General features: G+C 42.8%; 1 protein-coding gene and 1 long non-coding RNA gene across 4 annotated transcripts in view; one reads left to right on the top strand and one right to left on the bottom strand.

Moving 5' to 3' along the window:
• Window positions 1-2,146: 2,146 nt before the first annotated feature.
• On the bottom strand, window positions 2,147-8,419 carry LOC114021374. The gene is made up of 3 exons (XR_003565951.2): window positions 8,284-8,419; window positions 3,909-4,009; window positions 2,147-2,402 (listed from the first exon to the last, which is right to left on the bottom strand). It is a non-coding gene; the product is annotated as an uncharacterized LOC114021374 (long non-coding RNA).
• The window catches only part of DYRK1A (dual specificity tyrosine phosphorylation regulated kinase 1A), a 142,443-nt gene continuing 131,002 nt past the window's right edge, over window positions 7,472-18,912 (top strand). For 2 of the 3 annotated variants that reach the window (XM_037903965.2, XM_043538232.1), the window contains exon 1: window positions 7,472-7,864. The gene's annotated coding sequence lies outside the window, so the exon portion shown is untranslated. Of the gene's footprint in view, window positions 7,865-7,995; window positions 8,324-18,912 lie in introns of those variants that run through there. The other variant, XM_043538230.1, reaches the window with a different exon arrangement.

Below are 18,912 nucleotides of genomic sequence, written 5' to 3'. Positions count from 1 at the left end.
ATATGAGTCCAAATAGCCTTCTTCACCATGGTCTTCAGTCTGCATCCACTTGAATGGTTCTCCAGCTGTCTAGGCAACAAGGTGGTCTGGTGTTTCAAAAGGGCTTCAGGAAGCACTGATGCTGTTTGAGTTGATATCCTCATTATAAAGGGCATTTAGGACACCAGCTTTGAAGCCAAAGTTTCCAGTGCTGGGAGTACTGAGTTTCAGGGTGTGAGCATCTGCCTTGGTGTGCAAGCTGCCCCCACCTCTCAAAACAACAACAAAAAGGCTTCAACAGATCCCATCCCTGCCAAAGCAGGGTGAGAAACACTTCTTACTGTGATCTTCATGGTAGCCTGATGGAGGTCCAGGAGTGACTAGGTCAGGTTGCTGAGCATATATCAACAGCAAGAATCACTTCTCTTTTCTTTTCTGCTTTGAGCATGTAATAGCAGAAAGGAAAAATAGAGGCTTGGTTATGGAGTTGCTTGGAGTCAGAGGCATGTCAGGGGAAAGCTGGCTCTCAGAGTGCCTCTACTTCTTGTATGGCTGAGTGTATGCAGACCAACTTGACACCAGACTGACAGGAGTCTCTCTAGGGTGCCTTAATGAGAGTTTGGCGGTGCTTGTTTCTTCGTGTGGGGTGGCACCATTGCAAATCTGAGGCAGATGATGCAATTAACATGATCATCAGTCTGAAACACTCTTCTACTTCGCTGATGTTTGACACCATTGAGCATTCTTCCTTTCTCTGAGATGCCATACTCAAAATAAAGGAGAAAAAAGGAAGCTCATTTGGGTTAAAAGAAGAATGGACCAAACAAGTGCAGAATGTGGATAGAGGCAAAGGCTTCATATTTAACAACCAGACCTGACTAGAAGGCGAGGAATAGTAAAGGAAACCCAGAAAGTATTGCTAGATTCCTGAGGTAATGAAGACTAAAGAGGTGCAGTCTTCTGTGGAGAGTTCCTTTGCTGACTACAATTAAGTAACTAACTGGAATGTTTAGATCATAGATCTAGGGTGGGCAAATTTCTTGGCCCGAGGGCCACATCTGGGTGGGGAAATTGCATACAGGGCCATGAATGTAGGGCTGGGGTTGGGGCGCAGGACGGAGTGCGGGGTGTGTGTGGGAGGGGGTGCGGTGTGCAGGAAGGGGCTCAGGGCAAGGGATTGTGGCAGAGGAGAGATGCAGGGTGTACAAGGGGGCTCAGTGCAGGGAGTTGGGGTGCAGGAGAGGTGCAGGCAGGGGGCTCAGTGCAGGGAGTTGAGGTGTAGGAGGGGTTTGGGGTGCTGGCTCCGGCCCAGGTCACTTACCTGGAGTGGCTCCGGGGCGGCAGCAGCATGCACTGGGGCCAGGGCAGGCTGCCTGCCTGTCCGCACTGGGGCCATGGCAGGCTGCCCGCCCTGGCCCTGCCCTCCTCCCGGAAGTGGCCAGCACCACATCGCTGAGGCCCCTGGGGGAGGGGGGGCAGAGGGCTCCGCGCGCCACAGCCAATGGGAGCTTCGGGGGAGGTACCCACAGGCAAGGGCAGCGCTTGGAGCCCTCTGCCCCCCTTCCCCCAAGGACGGCAGCGATGTGGCGCTGGCTGCTTCTGGGAGTGGTGCAGGGCCTGCAGCGCCACAGGGGTGCCAATCCCACGGGCTGGATCCAAAGCCCCGGGGGGCCAGATCTGGCCTGTGGGCTGTAGTTTACCCACTCCTGGTTTAGATGGTGAGATTTATATACAGCAGGGGAATGGGCACAATGGCTATCCCCTACTGCAGGCCTCAAGGGTCAAATACATTGAGACAGGGCCATTCTGCCAATCTTGTGCTAAGAAGTTGGAATCCTGCACAGATGGTGGGTTCTTTTTTTAAAGAAAATTTTCATGTATAACAACCCCACCAGACTTGTATGGATACTCATATAGATTTCAAATATTGTCCATGTTACAAATATAAAGCCAGTTAAAAGAAACTTATTAAAATTGTGATACATTTTGCATTTCCAATTTTCTGAACTGACAACAGTAGCTCTTTGAAATGTATTGTTGACACGTGTAAGACCACAGTCAGAGTTGATGAGGAAGGAGAATTGAGTTCAACCTAAAGACAAAAATGAGAGAGAGACCAGATAACCAGCTTGGGCTGATCATAGGCAAATCTTCTATTCCCCCAGCACAGATTTCCCATTTTTTAATTAAATTCTTGGTTATTACATATTTTTACATCTTTACATACTCCTTGTATTAAGAATTTTTGTATAAGTTCTTATATTTGTTCTTTCCCCTTGTCCCCAGCTCCATATTTCCTTTTTCTCAGCTGTCTTATCTTTTCTTGTGTCCCTTCAGTTTGTCCTTATTGTTTCTGTTTCGCAGAACAATTTTTTCTCCTCCAACTTTCTTGTGTTTTATATTCAGGGTCTTGCAGGTTGTTTCTGTTAGGAAGAGAAATTGATGATGCAATCTTGTAAATAAACCAGTCCTGCTTCCCTGAACAAAGTAAGACTCAAACAGGAGGAAGTCTCTTTGCTCCGTGGTCCAAGGCCCTTTCCAGCTAGCACTCTGCCCAAAAGCCCCCCTCTGTTAGCTTTGTTCTCACTGTCACATTACAAGTTCACAGTCTTGTTACAAGTGCTATGTCTGGTGCTTCCTTCTCTGTTTGCCTTTGTAATGTTTCTCCTATTCACACACGTTTGTGTGCATGCATAAAGCTCTACCATACAATACCTAGCCCCCTGTGTTTGCTTTTCTAGCAAAGTTCCTTGTCCTGGGTCCTGTGCGTGTGGGTGTGTTGTGTTTGTGGTTCGTTTGTTTGTTTTTTTTGAGGTGGCTCATATTTCAGGTATCTTACTCCACAAAGGAGCTTAGCTGCTTTTTACGTTTATTCTGAATGAGGGCCTGCTGTTAAACTCACCAGCTTCAATGGTTTCACCCAAACCCTGGCATAAAAATATGGCTCCTTTCCTGTTTTGTATTCCTCATTCTCAATTTCTCTGTACTCTTTCCACTGCCATCTTCTCTCTCATATACTGTCCTACCTCTCCCACTATAAACTGTCACACATTCTTCTTTTTTATCCCAACTAATGCTCACTTCTGCTTCATGCCTGCCCAGATCTTTCACAGATGCTCCACTGCCTGGCTTTCAAGTTTGAGTAACTGCTAAACACATGCAAACTCCCCAAGTATCTTCTCTTGCACACAGACTCCCTCCCCTGCACTCACCAAAGGTATTGACACAGGCAGGCTCCCCTCAATCCCAACCTACTTGGGATGCGTTACATAGCCTCATCTCGAAAAATTTATTTACATTCTCTCTCTCTCTCTCTCTCACTATGAGCAATCTGTCCCTTCCTTGTCAAGTTCTACTTCCCTCTCTAGCCTATAAACATACACAGCCTCCAACTCCCTCATGGTTTTCTCATTCGCATACTATCACCCTCCCAATTTAACCGATTTAAGTTAGTGGTACCACTTTCTCGTGAAGACCAGGCCTAAGTCTACTAGACATAATAAATACCAGTGCTACAATTTAAAGGAATACAATGGTTGAATGCTGTCTACTGAGCACTATTTAATTGTACATACTGTCATTCCATTAAATTTTTAGAAATTTAACTTGTTACATCTTGTCTTTCCTGACTTCAGTTCACCTTTTTTCTGTTGTAGATCATGAGGGGTGGCTGGTGCCCAAAATCAGTGGTGGGACAACAGATACCATAGTAAAAAGAAAAGGAGTACTTGTGGCACCTTAGAGACTAACAAATTTATTTGAGCATAAGGTTTTGTGAGCTACAGCTCACTTCATCGGATGCATTCAGTGGAAAATACAGTGGGGAGATTTATATACACAGAACATGAAACAATGGGTGTTACCATACACACTGTAAGGAGAGTGATCAGGTAAGGTGAGCTATTACCAGCAGTGTTTCCCTAACTTACCCCTTCTCTGGGTTTTCTATTTTGTTGACTGGAGTCTTCCGTACAGCATCATGGGCTTTTTAAAATTTCTTCCATCAAGTCAGATGATACCTGTTCTCCCTCTATATAAAGAACAACATTATTATTATTTTTTTAGAGCATTTTCATTCTCCATCAGGTAACATATGATCTGCAACTGTGATCCCTCATCACAAATTAATTAGATTTTTCAAAGTATAAAACTGGCACACTAGTGAGCATGTCCCTTAGAGGCTTTTGGTGAGGGATGAGGGAGATTGGGGACAAATTGAAAGAGGGAGAATCCTTGTCTTCCCTCTCCATCACCCTCTTTCCTAATGGAAAAACTGGGAAACATTATAACCAAGAGAAGGGTGGAAGAAATGAATGTCCCCTTTTGTGCCTTGGTGAAAAATAAGGGTGAGGGAGATTGTGATCCCTGCTTAGTGCGCGCACACACACAAGCTTATTCACCAGTTCAACTCTTTTATCCCTCTCCTAGCCATTTCCCTTTCAATTAAGAACATCCAAGTTCCCTTATTTCTTTCCAGCCTGATCTCCCCCAGGCTAATCCTTCCTCCCCCTGCCCTGTTTCCCTTTTACCTGCAGGTAAGAACCCTCTCCCCTACTTGCTCCCCACCCCCAAAAGCCCTTCTACTTCCAAAAATGAGAGGAGTCCTACTCCTCACTGTTTTTGCTGGTACAGACTAACACGGCTACCACTCTGAAACCTTCTACTTCCAGATAACCTTCCTTCACCCTGGCTCAAACCTGCTACTCCCTCACAACTCAACCTCCATCAGAATCCCTAGCTCAGAAGCTGCCTTCCTCCCATGTACCAAATCCTCAGCCCTCATCATAACCATCCTCTCTGACCCAAGTCCCAAGTTCAGAATTCCTCCCATCCCGCCTTTCTTTCTCCGGTCTCGGAAATTCACCCTCACCCACCCAGTGCCTCTTGCATATTCAGAAACCCTTCTCTAGCCAACATATTGGTTTAGAACTTCCACACGGCTGCTACTCTGAAACCTGTCATCTCCTACCTGTTGCTAAACCTGATGAAGCAGCAGGGAAGGACTGTGGCTGAAGGCAGCATGTAGAGGGGCCCCATATCTTGTTTTTAAGTCTGCCTTGCAGAAGCCTGTATTCCTGGTATCTACATCTGCTTCCTCTACTGCCTGCATCTTATGTGCTGCAGCAAGACCACCCACCAGGAGTCTGCCAGTAGCAGCAAGTGATACTTCGTGGGTACGACAGCTACATTGAACAACAGCTACATTTATTGCTCTCTCCATGCCAAAGGGGTGGCATTAAGTGTTAAATTCAGCTTGCCTGGTATCTTATGTGAGCCACATAGTATATTCAGATTCTGCAGAATCTAAACTTTCATTAAAAATTCTAGCTTTCATGGTTGCAAAAATAATCTTTCAAATGCAAACTGAGTGTAAATTCAGTGCTGTTTTCCTGAATGTGCAAGCAGCCTGAAACAATGCCTTAGAGAAGTGTGAAGTTCCTGTCTGCTTAAATCTTTTTATTAATACTCATATCTAACAATGACATTTTACATGTCTCTATTTAATTGTTGATTTTTTTTTTCAGATGGGATGGAAAATGGTGTAGGAGTGAAACTATATGGAGGGAATTGGGAATTGTTGCACATCAGACACTGTAAAGAGACCTAGAGACAGAAAATATTGAGAGAAGACACAAAATAAGAGTACAAGGAAGGAAGAGGAAACAGAGGGAACAAATAGCACTAGTTGGTCCTAAACAGGAGAAGCATTTCCCGAGTGATGCTGTATGTGACTTAACACATAATTAAAAGTTTAGGTATTAAAGGCCATATTCCACTACTGATTTTTGTGCAAGCCTCCCAGTAAGATGATTGGGAATTCCACAGTAGATTTAGAGTAGTATGTAGAACTAAATTTAGAGCCTGAGCCCAAATTAAAAGTAGTATTCAGGCCTCTTTAAAGAATGTGCATGGCACCCTTACTATAGACACTAAATACCATCTGTACTGTGGCTGCCAAATTGAAGCTTTACAGTCCCTAAGGACTGGACACTCAAATTTTTTTTTTGGGTCTGTCTCCAGTGCGTATTTCCTCCTCTCAATCCAACCTTCTTATTCATTTCTCTTTATTCCCTACATCCTGTTATCTATCTTTTCTAACATTTTTGTCTTCCCCACCAATCTTTCTCCCAGTATCCTACTTCTGCTGTCTAATATATTCCCCCTGCATCTCTCCCTTATACTGATCCACTCACAAACCGGGATAGCTGGTAAATTTTTCTGTGTAAATGCCAGTGAGCTAAACCTACTAGCCCGAGCCCAAAAGAATATGTAGGAACTATCTTGTGCAGAAAAATGCCTCAGGGAGATGTCAACTCTCCTTGCAGGAAAAGAGGAAGACCCTGGGCCTCCCCCAGGTGCTGTCTCTGGAGGACCTTATCTTGTCCTAACCTTGCTGGCTACACACAGTAATAGATGGGTTAGGTTCTCTGCTATGCTAAGCCTGCTGGGTGATGCAAAGTTCCAGGTCTGCTACCTTTTCCTTCTAATCTCCACCTGGGGTCTCCTTCCTACTAGGTAGCTGCAGGGCTACCTTCTAGTATTGCTCCGTGTTTGTTTTTCTTTGGGGGGGCTCTGTAGAAGGTTTCTTAATAGCTGCCATTGCCCTGGCTTCAGCTTAATCCTGCAAGGTTAGTCCGGCAGCAGAGGTACTGGAGCTGCCTGCAGGTCCAGGAAGGCAGCGCTGCCCCTCAGCTTATCCTCCCGTAATGCGTGGAAGGGTTTCTCTCCACAACTGAACACTAGAAACTTCTTTGCCTGCTGCGGGAAGAGGGGGTGAGTGCGGCTCCTGCCTGCTGGCGCTCATGCGCCAGATCCCGCTGGCTCAGGCCCAGGGGCAGCAGAGAGGAGGCACCTCCCGCCGCGGCGCGCAGGGTGCTGGGCCTAACGCCTGGCGCTCCAGGGGAGCCGAGTCCAGCCAGGCGCGGGGCGCGCGCCCCCTCCGGAGGCTCCCCCGGACGACCCCCGCTGCGGCGGCGGCACCTCTGAGTTCCTAACGTCACACGATGGTGGAACGAGGGAGGGAGAGAAGCACCAGTTGCCAAGGCAACCAAGCCCCTCCTTCGCCCATTTCTCCCCCTTCGTCACGTCAGAGCGGCCTCCCGCCTGGCGGGGGCGGGGCGCCTCCCGGCGTGATTGACAGTTGCCATAGTAACAGGCTTGTCCCGTCGCCATTTTGTCAGTTGGGTTTTTTTTTTCAAATAATTTCCCTTCCCGCCCGAATTATAATTTTACCCAGGAAATTGTCCTCGCGGGTTTTGGGGGCTTCACCCCTCGCGGGCGCAGGGACAGCGGGGAGGGGGCGCAGGGGAGGCGGCAGCGCGGGCGGGCGCGGCAAGGAAGGGTCCGGGGTACAGCCCTGGAGAAGCCGGCTCGGAAGGGGGGAGGGGGAGGAGCGGGGGGGGCGGGCAAGTGAGCGAGGAGTTCCCGGGGGCTCGGTTCGGCGCTGCGCTCCCCCCCGCTCGCTCGCTCGCTCTCGCGGCTGTCTCCGCTCTGCCTGGCCGGGGCTCCCAGGCCGCCGCCGCCGCCGCGTCCGGGCCCCGCTGCCGCCGCCGGTCGCTGCGCAGGTTTGGAACGCGCGCCATTTTGTGAGCGATAGAAAATCTGCCCGGCCAGGAAGCGCCGCGGATCCGCCCGCCGGGTCGGGCCCCCCCTGAACTCCCCGCGAGAGGGAGGCGCGCTGCGGGCTCCCTCCGGGGCCGGGGCCCCGCACCACACCGGGGCCCGAGGGCGGCTGGGCTGCGGAGCGGAGGTGCTGCGGGGCCGGGGCCCCTGACCGAAGAGGGGGAAGCGCTGTGCCCTGCCGCCTCCCCGGAGCTTGAGAGAGGAGGCCTCTGCCGGGATCGGCCCCCCACGGCAGGAGACCAGTGGCCACCCCCCCAGCCCGGTAAGTGCCCTGGCCGGGGCCTTTCGCACCAGGCCAGCAAATGCCATCCCCTCGGCGTGGGGACAGCCCCGCTGCCATCTTAGAGAGAGGGGCCCGGGGAGTCTCCGCCCCAGCCTGCCGGGCCGGGGCCCGCTGCACCCGCGCAGCCCAGGGGAGGCTGGGTCTGGCCGGGCGGCCGCAACCCCTTTTCTCCCTGGCGTGAAGGTGGCGGGCCCCCGTGCCCGGGAGAGGCTGCTCTTGTCGGTGGGGGTCACTCCGCTCGCGGGGGCTGGGAGAGCAGGGAGATGATCCCGGCTGTGCGGGGGGAAGGGGCTGGCAGGACTCTCCGGTTCTGACCTTACGATAGGTGGGAGGTGTCGGACTCTCCCGCAGCCCCCCAAGGCCAGGGGAGAGAGTCAGAAGTTTAACAGAGCAGGCACCTGTTGTGGTGGTGGGTTGAGGTGCCCCCTCTGCACTCGGGTAAGTGGCTTCCATGGCAGGTGTGGAAGTTGGAGGTGTGGGTGGTGAGAATACTTGTGTCACGTTACTGTCATTCTGGGGCACCCACAGTGTGCACATCTTCTAGTTAGACAGCTGGCTGCAGTCTTTTAGGGATTTTGCTCTGTGTTGGTAAAGAAACTAGAAACATACATTATCCACTTCATATAGTGAATGTTTTTGCTGAAAAGCAGCTCTTTCTCTAACAAACTCTCAAAACGCAGCCAGGTACTGTAATTAGACATTGCAGTATTGATGGGTTTCTGACTCTTAATCAACTTTGAAGTTTCCAGGTTAGTCTTTCCAAGGACTATGTAACGATTCTTTGATCAAGAGTCTTGAATGCTGGTGCTGCTTAGTTCTCCCATTATTCCCCAGTCAAGAGAGAAAAAAATCAAACAGATATGTCTTTTTTTTTAAGCTAATAAACACAGAAGATCTGTCTACAAAAAATCAACAAGCATAAAATATTTTTTTACAGCAGACTTTTTTTCATCCCAGTCATAATGTGCTATTAAAATAGCTTGTGTTTCTAAACACTTGCAAGGAATAATGTCACTTTTGTGTGGACACTCTTCCAAGGTTCTATACAAGTAGAAGTTAGCTGTTTTATCATTATATTGATATCTCCATGTTGTGGCATCAATTTCTTTAATTTATTCCAAATTAAGAAAGCCTAATCCTGAATTAATCTGATAAAGCATTAACAATTTTTTTGTAATAGTGGAATACTATTGAAATAATTATACTCTTTTGGGACTGATGTTTTAGTAAGTACATTGCAATATTCAAATGTTAGATGTTACCTGCCTATTGACTACTGTTTTTCATATATTTAGTGAACTTTGTAAATACATAAACTGTTCTGTAGACTGTCCTTAGTGTCATTAGCTCATACGAATGAGGTATCTACAACTAGGGTGTTTTTTGTATTTGAGCTTTAAAGTAATTAACATATATGCAAAAAGAAAAGGAGTACTTGTGGCACCTTAGAGGCTAACCAATTTATTTGAGCATAAGCTTTCGTGAGCTAGAGCTCACTTCATCGGATTCGATGAAGTGAGCTGTAGCTCACGAAAGCTTATGCTCAAATAAATTGGTTAGTCTCTAAGGTGCCACAAGTACTCCTTTTCGTTTTGTGAATACAGACTAACACGGCTGTTACTCTGAAACCTAACATATATGGTGCGTTAAGTTTATGTTTTGTTTCCGTTAATTTTTTTTGGCGTTTATTTAGCACAAGTGTCTGAAGCTTAACATCACTTCATGCATGTGTCTTGAAGTTAATGTGTAAAGTTAATGCATCTGGTATAGGAGTTGAATATGAGAGAGCTATTGCTTTTATAATCTTACTAAAAAGGACAGTTCCCTATTTCTAGATACTGTGCAAGTGTTTACTAAATGAAAGTGCTTTGATATTGTTTCCAGGCTAACGAAAAATATGTAGGACACAATTTGTTATGTCAGTAACAATATTACAGTTCCTGAAATAAGATTTGTCTAGGTTTAGAACTTATCATCTTGGTTTTCTTAGGGTTGGCAACTTGAGAGAAAGAGGAGTCAGTGAGGATGGTTTTAGCAAGTAGTAGTAGCAAAGAGATTTCTCGGATACTTGTGCTTCAAAAAAAGTCCAGTGACTTGTAGATAGTATTCAGTCTATGTGTAAGGTGTAATGATGTGGTCTTTTAAGCACCTATCCATTTTTGAAAGTTTCGGGCTTTGTATAGATGTTAGAACATGTTAGCTAGTAGTCTGGACAGGGTGTACTAACTTGACCAGGTTAGTATGTATTAAGTAAGGCATTGTAACATGTCTAGACTAGACTTTTAAAAAAAGTTAGCATGTGTTTTCTAACATATGCTAGTACCTCATCTTTAAATCTTAGCCTAGAAAAGGGCTCAGAGAGAAACTTGTAACTGAGTTAAAACCTCTAGACTGTCTTAATAGGCAAAAGAGTTGTGAGGTGTCTATCATGTTAACTCAAATGAGATCGCATAACAAGATTGAAAAGCTCTCCTTATGCTCGTTAAGATGCAGGCTAAGACATTTGAAACTGCTAACTGGTTCTATTTTGGCATTCTACCTAAACAGCTTCATGTTCAGCATGGCTTTTCAATCATATTCAGCTAACTTAACAGGAAAACATACTTTTTATCTGTCAAGACAGGGCTTTATAGCTACATTTCTCTTAATAGAAGAACTGGGTAGTGAGCTAAAACACAAATCCTTCTCTATTAAATAGTGCTATAGTGTGTCTGAATTTTCCTTTTAAAAGCTCTTATTTGGAGGTGTTCATAATTGATGCGGTCAGTTTTTACCTGAAAGTTGGCTCATAAGGGCTCAAACTTGAAAGCAACTATTGAAAATTAGATTTAAAAATAATTTAACATATTAGTGCAGTTTCAGTGGCTTTTTGGCCTTCGTATAACTTAAATGACACAGATTTTTAAAAGATGACCATTTGGAAAACTATTTCTCCATAATGAGACCCTAAATGCTTTTGGTATCTTTCTATTTTTGAGAATGCTGGGAAACTTGTAACACTTCTGAGACTCTGAACTTTTACAAATGAATACTGTTGTTGTGCAGTAACTTACTATTTTTATAGACCTATCATAATTACTTTTGTCTACACACTTGATTAAAATGGGTTGGGTTTATAAATCACTTTAAAAATGAGTAGTATTACACCTGTTTTGCTTCTTGAGCAGGAGTGTATTAGGGCAACCTTAACTTTTGACTGACTTTGGTTGTGTCATAAATTCATCTAACTAGACTTTTTTTAAAAACATCAAAAGGTTTGGATACACTGTGGTGGTTTTTGCTACAAGAATGTCCATTTGGGAGATTTTCCTGTTGAAAGCTTTCCAAATTGTGTGGTGTGTGTTTTTGTTGTTGTAAATCTGTGAGAAAATAAGGTAACAAGTAATTATGATAAAGGGAGTATATTCTTTGGCCACTGGAATGAGAGAGGAATTATCTCTAGTATATTTAAAAAAATACCATTTAAAAAAATTACATGGAACAATTTCCAACACGATTTGGACACTCTTCAGAAACAACTAACTATACTGTTAAGTGAGAATATAAGTGCAATCTAAAAATACATTAACACTTTTTCCCAAAGTGGTGAGGGAGACAGGTCATCCCCATAAAAGCTTGAATGGCTTTATTATCAACTGTACAACATGCTTTCATGTAACAGTTCGCTAGTCATCTCCAAATATAACCTATTTGGATCATCTTTTCTCTTTTAGGGATGAAAGATTTAATTCCATTTTCTTTATCATCCTCCATCTCTCCCGAGCACAGCTTACAAAATTTACCAACTTATAACTTCTTTTCCTATTACAGGTATATTTTGATACTTTCAGGAAGTCTTCATTGCAGAGTTCACTTGTGTTTTAACCCAACCTCCGGTCTACATACCATTGCTTGGAGGTCTAAGCTTAGGCTCTGCTTTAGCTTAGGCTGGAACCTGTCCACTTTGCAGTGAGGATGTAGGCTAAATTGCGCAAGTGCTGATAGTCTCCCCACAATTCGCTATGAAGACCAAGCAAGTTCTCCCACAATTGACTGTGAAAGAATCATAGATAATCTTAGCCCAAACAGAACATGAGAACAGCTGTACTGGGTCAGACCAAAGGTCCATCTATTGCAGTATCCTGTCTTCCGACAGTGGCCAATGCCAGGTGCCTCAGAGGGAATGAACAGAACAGGAAATCATCAAGTGATCCATCCACTGTCACCCATTCCCAGCTTCTGGCAAACAGAGACTACGGACACCATCCCTGCCCATCCAGGCTAATAGCCATTGATGGATCTATCCTCCGTGAACTTATCTAGTTCTTTTTTTAAGCCATGTTATAGTCTTGGCCTTCACAACATCCTCTGGCAAGGAGTTCCAAAGATTAACTGCATTGTGTGGAAAAAATACTTCCTTTTGTTTGTTTTAAACCTGCTGCCTATTACTTTCATTTGGTGACCCCTAGTTTGTGTGTTATGAGAAGGAGTAAATAACACTTACTTTATTTTCTCCACCCAGTCATGATTTTATAGACTTTTATCATATCCCCCCTTAGTCGTCTCTTTTCCAAGTTGAAAGGTCCCAGTCTTATTAATCTCTCCTCATATGGAAGCCGTTCCATACCCCTAATAATTTTTGTTGCTGTTTTCTGTACTTTTTCCAATTCCAATATATCTTTTTTTCAGATGGGTCAACCACATTTGCTCTCAGTATTCAAGATGTGGGCCTACCATGGATTTATATAACGACAATATGATATTTTCTGGCTTATTATCTATCCCTTTCTTAATGATTCCCAACATTCTGTTCCCTTTTTTGACTGCCGCTGCACATTGAGTGGATGTTTTCAGAAAACTATCCACAGTGACTCCAAGATCTCTTTTTTGAGCAGTAACAGCCAATTTGGACCCTGTCATTTTTGGGATTATGTTTTCCAGTGTGCATTACTTTGCATTTATCAACATTGAATTTCATCTGCCATTTTGTTGCCCAGTCACCCAGTTTTGTGAGATCCTTTTGTAGCTCTTCGCAGTCTGCCTGGGACTTACCTATCTTGAGTAGTTTTGTATCATCTGCAAATTTTGCCACCTCACTGTTTATCCCTTTTTCCAGATCATTTATGAATATACTGAATAGGACTGGTCCCAGTACAGACCCCTGGGGGACACCACTATTTACCTCTCTCCATTCTGAAAACTGACCCTTTATTCCTACCCTTTGTTTCCTATCTTTTAACCAGTTACCAGTCCCTGAGAGGACCTTCCTTCTTATCCCATGATAGCTTACTTTGCTTAAGAGCCTTTGGTGAGGGACCTTGTCAAAGGCTTTCTGAAAATCTAAGTACACTATATCCCCTGGATCCCTCTTATCCACGTGCTTCTTGACCCCCTCAAAGAATTCTAGTAGAGTGTGAGGCATGATTTCCCTTTACAAAAACCATGTTGACTCTTCCCCAACAACTTATGTTAATCTATGTGTCTGACAATTCTGTTCTTTATTATAGTTCCAATCAGTTTGCCTGCTACTGAGGTCAGGTTTACCAGCCTGTAATTGGCGGGATCACCTCTGGAGCCCTTTTTAAAAATTGGCGTCACATTAGCTATCCTCCAGTCATTTGGTACAGAAGCTGATCTAAATGATAGATTACAAACTGCAATTAGTAGTTTTGCAATTTCACATTTGAGTTCCTTCAGAACTCTTGGGTGAATACCATCTGGTCCTGGTGACTTATTACTGTTTAGTTCAGGGGTTCTCAAACGGGGGGTCGTGAGCCCTCTGGGGTCTCAAGTTTATTACATGGGTGGTCGTGAGCGGTCAGCCTCAACACCCAAACTCTGCTTTGCCTCCAGCATTCATAATAATGTTAAATATTAAAGAAGTGTTTTTAATTTGTAAGGGGGGGTCGCACTCATAGGTTTGAGGTGTGAAAGGGGTCACCAATACAAAAATTTGAGAACCACGGGTTTAGTTTATCAGTTTGTTCCAAAACCTCCTCTGACACCTTGACCTGGGACAGTTCCTCAGATTTGTCACCTAAAAAGTATGGCTTAGGTTTGGGAATCTCCCTCACATCCTCAGCTGTGAAGATGGATGCAAAGATTTCATTTTGTTTCTCCATAATGGGCTTATCATCCTTGAGTACTGCTTTAGCATCTTGATCGTCCAGTGGCCCCGCTGGTTGTTTAGGAGGCTTCCTGCTTCTGATATACTTAAAATTTTGTTTGTTATTACTTTTTGAGTCTTTGGCTAGCTGTTCTTCAAATTCTTTTTGGGGCATCCTAATTATATTTTTACACTTCATTTGGCAGAGTTTATGCTCCTGTCTATTTTCCTCACTAGGATTTAACTTCCACTTTTTAAAGGATGCCTGTTTTGTCTCTCACTGCTTCTTTTACTTTGTTGTTTAGGCACCATGGCACTTCTTTGATTCTCTTACAAAGTTTTTTAATTTGGGATGTACATTTAAGTTGAGCCTGTATTATGGTGTCTTTAAAAAGTTTCCTTGCAGATTGCAGGGATTTCACTTTTTAAATTTCTGTTTAACTAACTTCCTCATTTTTGTGTAGTCCCCCTTTCTGAAATTAAATACTACAGTGGTGGACTGCTGTGGTGTTTTCCCAGCCATAGGGTTGTTAAATGTAATTATGTTATGGCCACTATTACCAAGCGGACCAGATCCTGTGCTTCGCTTAGGACTAAATCAAGAATTGCCTCTCCTCTTGTGGGTTCCAGGACTCGTTGCTCCAAGAAGCTGTCATTTAAGGTGTCAAGAAACTTTATCTCTGCATCCTATCCTGAGATGACATGTACCCAGTCAATATGGGGATAGTTGAAATCACCCATTATTAGTGAGTTTTTTTTATTTGTAAAGCCTCTCTAATCTCCCTGAGCATTTCACAGTCGCTATTAAGAGCCATGAGATATGTTCCCCGCCCCATGCTACAAACACAGATGAGTGCAGAAATGGGGAGGACACAGTAAAATAGGTATGGTTTTGCAGTGGGGATGCTCACCCCTGGACTAGGCTAATTAATGTACCCTTAAAGTGAAATGTTCCCCATCCCCAAAGAAAGAATATTTAATCGTCGGATTTGTTGTTACCTTGGGGCAATAGTTTGAAAAATCTACAGATTGAGGCACCAGGACATTACTGTTCTGCACGTTTTAGTTGAGATGCCTAGAAATAATCTGTTCAAGTGAATGACTGGATAAATTAAAATAGCAAAAATTACCAATTTTCAACATCTTAATTTATACGAATGGTGTTAAAGTTTAATTAAACACTCTTTCTATGAATTAATGGAGCCAACCCATGGTAAGCGTCAAAAATTATATGAAAAGATATTTTAAAGTGATTGACTTGTCCTTTCCCTGTGTGTGGTATCCTGGGTTCAAATGTAAGTATAGTAGAACCTAGGAGTTACAAATATCATAGTTACGAACTGACCAGTCTACCATACACCTCATTTGGAACTGGAATTACACAATCAGGCAGCAGCAGAGTTAACCCCCCCCCCCCCGCCCCCCAAAAGAAACCAAATGCAATAATGTGTTAAACATAAACTACTTTTTTTTTTAAATAAAGGGAAAGCAGCATTTTTCTTCTACGTAGTAAAGATTCAAAGCTGTATTAAGTCAATGTTCAGTTGTAACCTTTTGAAAGAACAACCGTAACATTTTGTTCAGAGTTATGAACACCTCCATTCCTGAGGTGCTCATAACTCTGAGGTTCTACTGTAGTTAAAATTGATTGTTTTATTATTAAACCTGTTCAGTGTGTGTGTACAAGTTTCCACTTGTCTTTCAGAGAGCTAAGTAAACTACAGACAGCCTCTAGTTTATTCTGATAGCAGGGTCTGTTGCTGAGGAGCCAGTAAGAACTATGCACATTCATTTTCCTTGTAGAAGAAGCAGATTGGTAGCATCTGAGACCAAGGACATAGAAAACCACTACTGAAACTGAAGTAGTGGCGTAAAGAGAAGAAAACTGCTGTCTGTCAGGCAAGGCAAGTGTTAAGTACTTGCCCATTTTTTTCCATTGTCTTGAACACGTGGACTCTTTTTCATGCAGAACCCTGTTTTGTCTGTCTGGTTATCACAACAAATTTTGTTAGTACACCTAAACAAATAGTTAGAAGAACATAACATAAGAATGGCCATACTGGGTCAAATCAGTGGTCTATCTAGCCCTGTCTTGTGACAGTGGCCAGTGCCAGATGCTTCAGAGGGAATGAAGAGAATAGGGCAATTATTGGGTAATCCGTCCCTTGCTGTCCAGTCCCAGCTTCTAGCAGTCAGAGGTTTTAGGGACACCCATAGCATGGGGTGCATCCCTGACCATTTTGACTAATAGCCATTGATGGACTTATCTTGCATGAACTTTTTGAACCCAGTTATACTTTTGTATAACATATAGGTTATACTTGGTTTTTATATAAGTTGTTCTACAGGGCTGAACTACAAAATACATGTTGGGTACAAATCCGATTATAGTCATTTGTGTTAAATAGTTTCATTTACTTTTTTTTTTTTTTAAATAATCCAGTGATGGTAGTAGAAATTCATTGGCTGTTTTGTTGGATCACATCTGATTCTGGTTTCTTTATTATTGGAAATTCTGATTAACAGCTAAAAACACATTTGATGGTATACTGACAAACAGGAAAACTTACCCTGGACATCTGAAATATGGTGATAAATTTGATAATGCTATGGGAGGTGATAATCAGATGTAACATTTGAGAATTCACTTATCCATATGTGTAATTCTTCACCTCATATTTCTGGAATAATAAAATATAATATACAGTTTTTTCTAGAACCACAGATGCATAGGTGTAGCATCTTGTACTTTTTTCTTTCTTATATTTACTAACTTCTTTGTAATAAAGGTTCAGTATAATTTTACAAGTTTAAACTTTTTATATAAGCATTCTCTTTTTATGGTATGCATTTTAACAAGTTAGGACCTGATACTGCAGATATTTACATACATGCAAGTGGTCACATTTAAAGCAGTGGGACTGGTTGATGTATGTTAGTGTTTGCAAGATAGGGCCTTGAATCTGCAGCAAGGTATTACACTTCTCTCTCTCTCTCTCTCTCTCTCATTTTTTCTTTTTTAGCTAGTATCACAAACTTTTGATTACAAAGTTAATATAATTTCATTGTTGGATGGTCTATATATATCAATAGACTTTCACTGTTATTCTGTATATTTAATATGCAATATGTTTTATAAGTTTGGTTTACTGTATGTGTTCATGAAAGTCATTTATATGACACAGCGTCTGGGGCACATGGTATTACAAATGCTACATGTGTACAAGGTTGAAGGGAAAATGTATAATCTAGTATTATTTGAGACATAATGACTATATATGAAAACTGTATCATAACTACTTCCCCTGTGTATGCAGTAATATTGTTTTATTTTGTCTTACTATAGTGCTTAGAAACTTTGGTCAGGATCTGGTTCCCATCATATTGGGTGGTGCATAAAACACAGCATAAATGCAATCTCTGTCCCAAAGAGTTTACAGTCATAAAATCTTGACTTGGCTGATTATCCATTCAAGTGCATCATTCTCCTAATGTAGGAGATTTTTTTGCGGGGAATTAATAAATATTTCAAAAAATGCTCAAATAAAACAAGAGAGTGCACGCTAATGCACTTGAAGATCTGTTGATTTGCAGAACTTTGGCAATAGCACATCTACATTTCATTACCTGCAAGTGTGGCTAGAAACCACTGATAATGTCTTAGGGTGGTGCTCTGGAGAGAGCCTCTGTCCTGTCCACATAGGATCTATGGAGCAGCATTCCAAACTGTGTGTTTTGCACAGTAGCCCTTTGCACCTTAGTGTCTGCATGAATCCTCTTTCATTCTCTTTGCCCCTTCCTTAGCCTACAAACTTCAGTACGCTATGAAGCTAAAGTAGCCACCCTCATGTTCATAGCATGGCCTTCCTTACACTTTGAGCTTAGCGAAAGACCTTGTGTGGAATGTATTGCACATATAAAAACAGACTGTTGGAATAGAAATGCTCAGCCACCTTAACTCTAGTGGCTGGTGCCATTACCAATATAATTTTTTTTTTTAAATTGCTCTTCCCTGTGTCCCCATAGGGTATAAGTATTTCTTGTGCAAGGGGCTACTTTGTATTTAACCGCAGATACAAGGAAATATGTATGATTGCAGATTGCTTCATCATAGAAGTCTGAGTATAATACACCTTCTAAAATAACATCTACTGTCCTTTCACTTAATTTGCATAGTGCCCAGTTGCTCTCATTTACAGCAAGCTAAACATGTTTTAAAAAATACTTCCTTAATGGTAAAGGTAAAAGGTTCCTAAAATGAGGAAAGCTTGTTTGCATTTGAAGGGGAAATGTTATATTTTATCATCAGGCCCTTATGGTTTATACCATAACTGTCAGATACCTGTTTCCCAATTCAGGTAAATATTATCAGAGTTAAATAGAGGATCTCTATGTCTAGTAGAAAACCAGAATGTTCTTACTCACCATCCATTTATTCCAAGACATTGGTACATGAGATAACAAGTTTAGTCTTTAGTTCACAAGATTGAAGTATATATTTTGAAATCGTTCTCTCTTCTACATGACTTAGAGATAAATGCTACTTCTAAGTGACTTTATATTTTTAAAACACTTTTTATTATCAGTTTAACTACTGCTTTTGTAATGAAAGTAAAAGTATAAGATGATAATGTTTAGCTAAAGAACCCATTTTTTCATTGGTGTAGGGAGAAAAAGATGTACGTGTGTGGCAGACTTTTTTTTTTAAATGTGTACTTACCTGTTGCAGCCCAATGATTGGATGAATGTAGGTTTGTGCATTTAGAAATAAATTGCCATGCTAGATCAGACCACTGATCAATCTATCTCAGTATCCTGTTTGAGGGCCAGTTCTGGATGCTTCTGGGAAGGTGCAAGAAATCCCATATTGAAATAACCCTGCCTATGGTAGAAGTTTCTTTCTAACTGCCTGGGGTTAGTGGTTGGATTATGCCCTGAAGCA

The sequence above is a fragment of the Chelonia mydas genome, chromosome 1 (assembly GCF_015237465.2).
Source record: "Chelonia mydas isolate rCheMyd1 chromosome 1, rCheMyd1.pri.v2, whole genome shotgun sequence".
Lineage (NCBI taxonomy): Eukaryota > Metazoa > Chordata > Testudines > Cheloniidae > Chelonia > Chelonia mydas.
The sequence above is the reverse complement of the archived record's forward strand: the minus strand, read 5'-3'. Positions and strand labels throughout refer to the sequence as shown.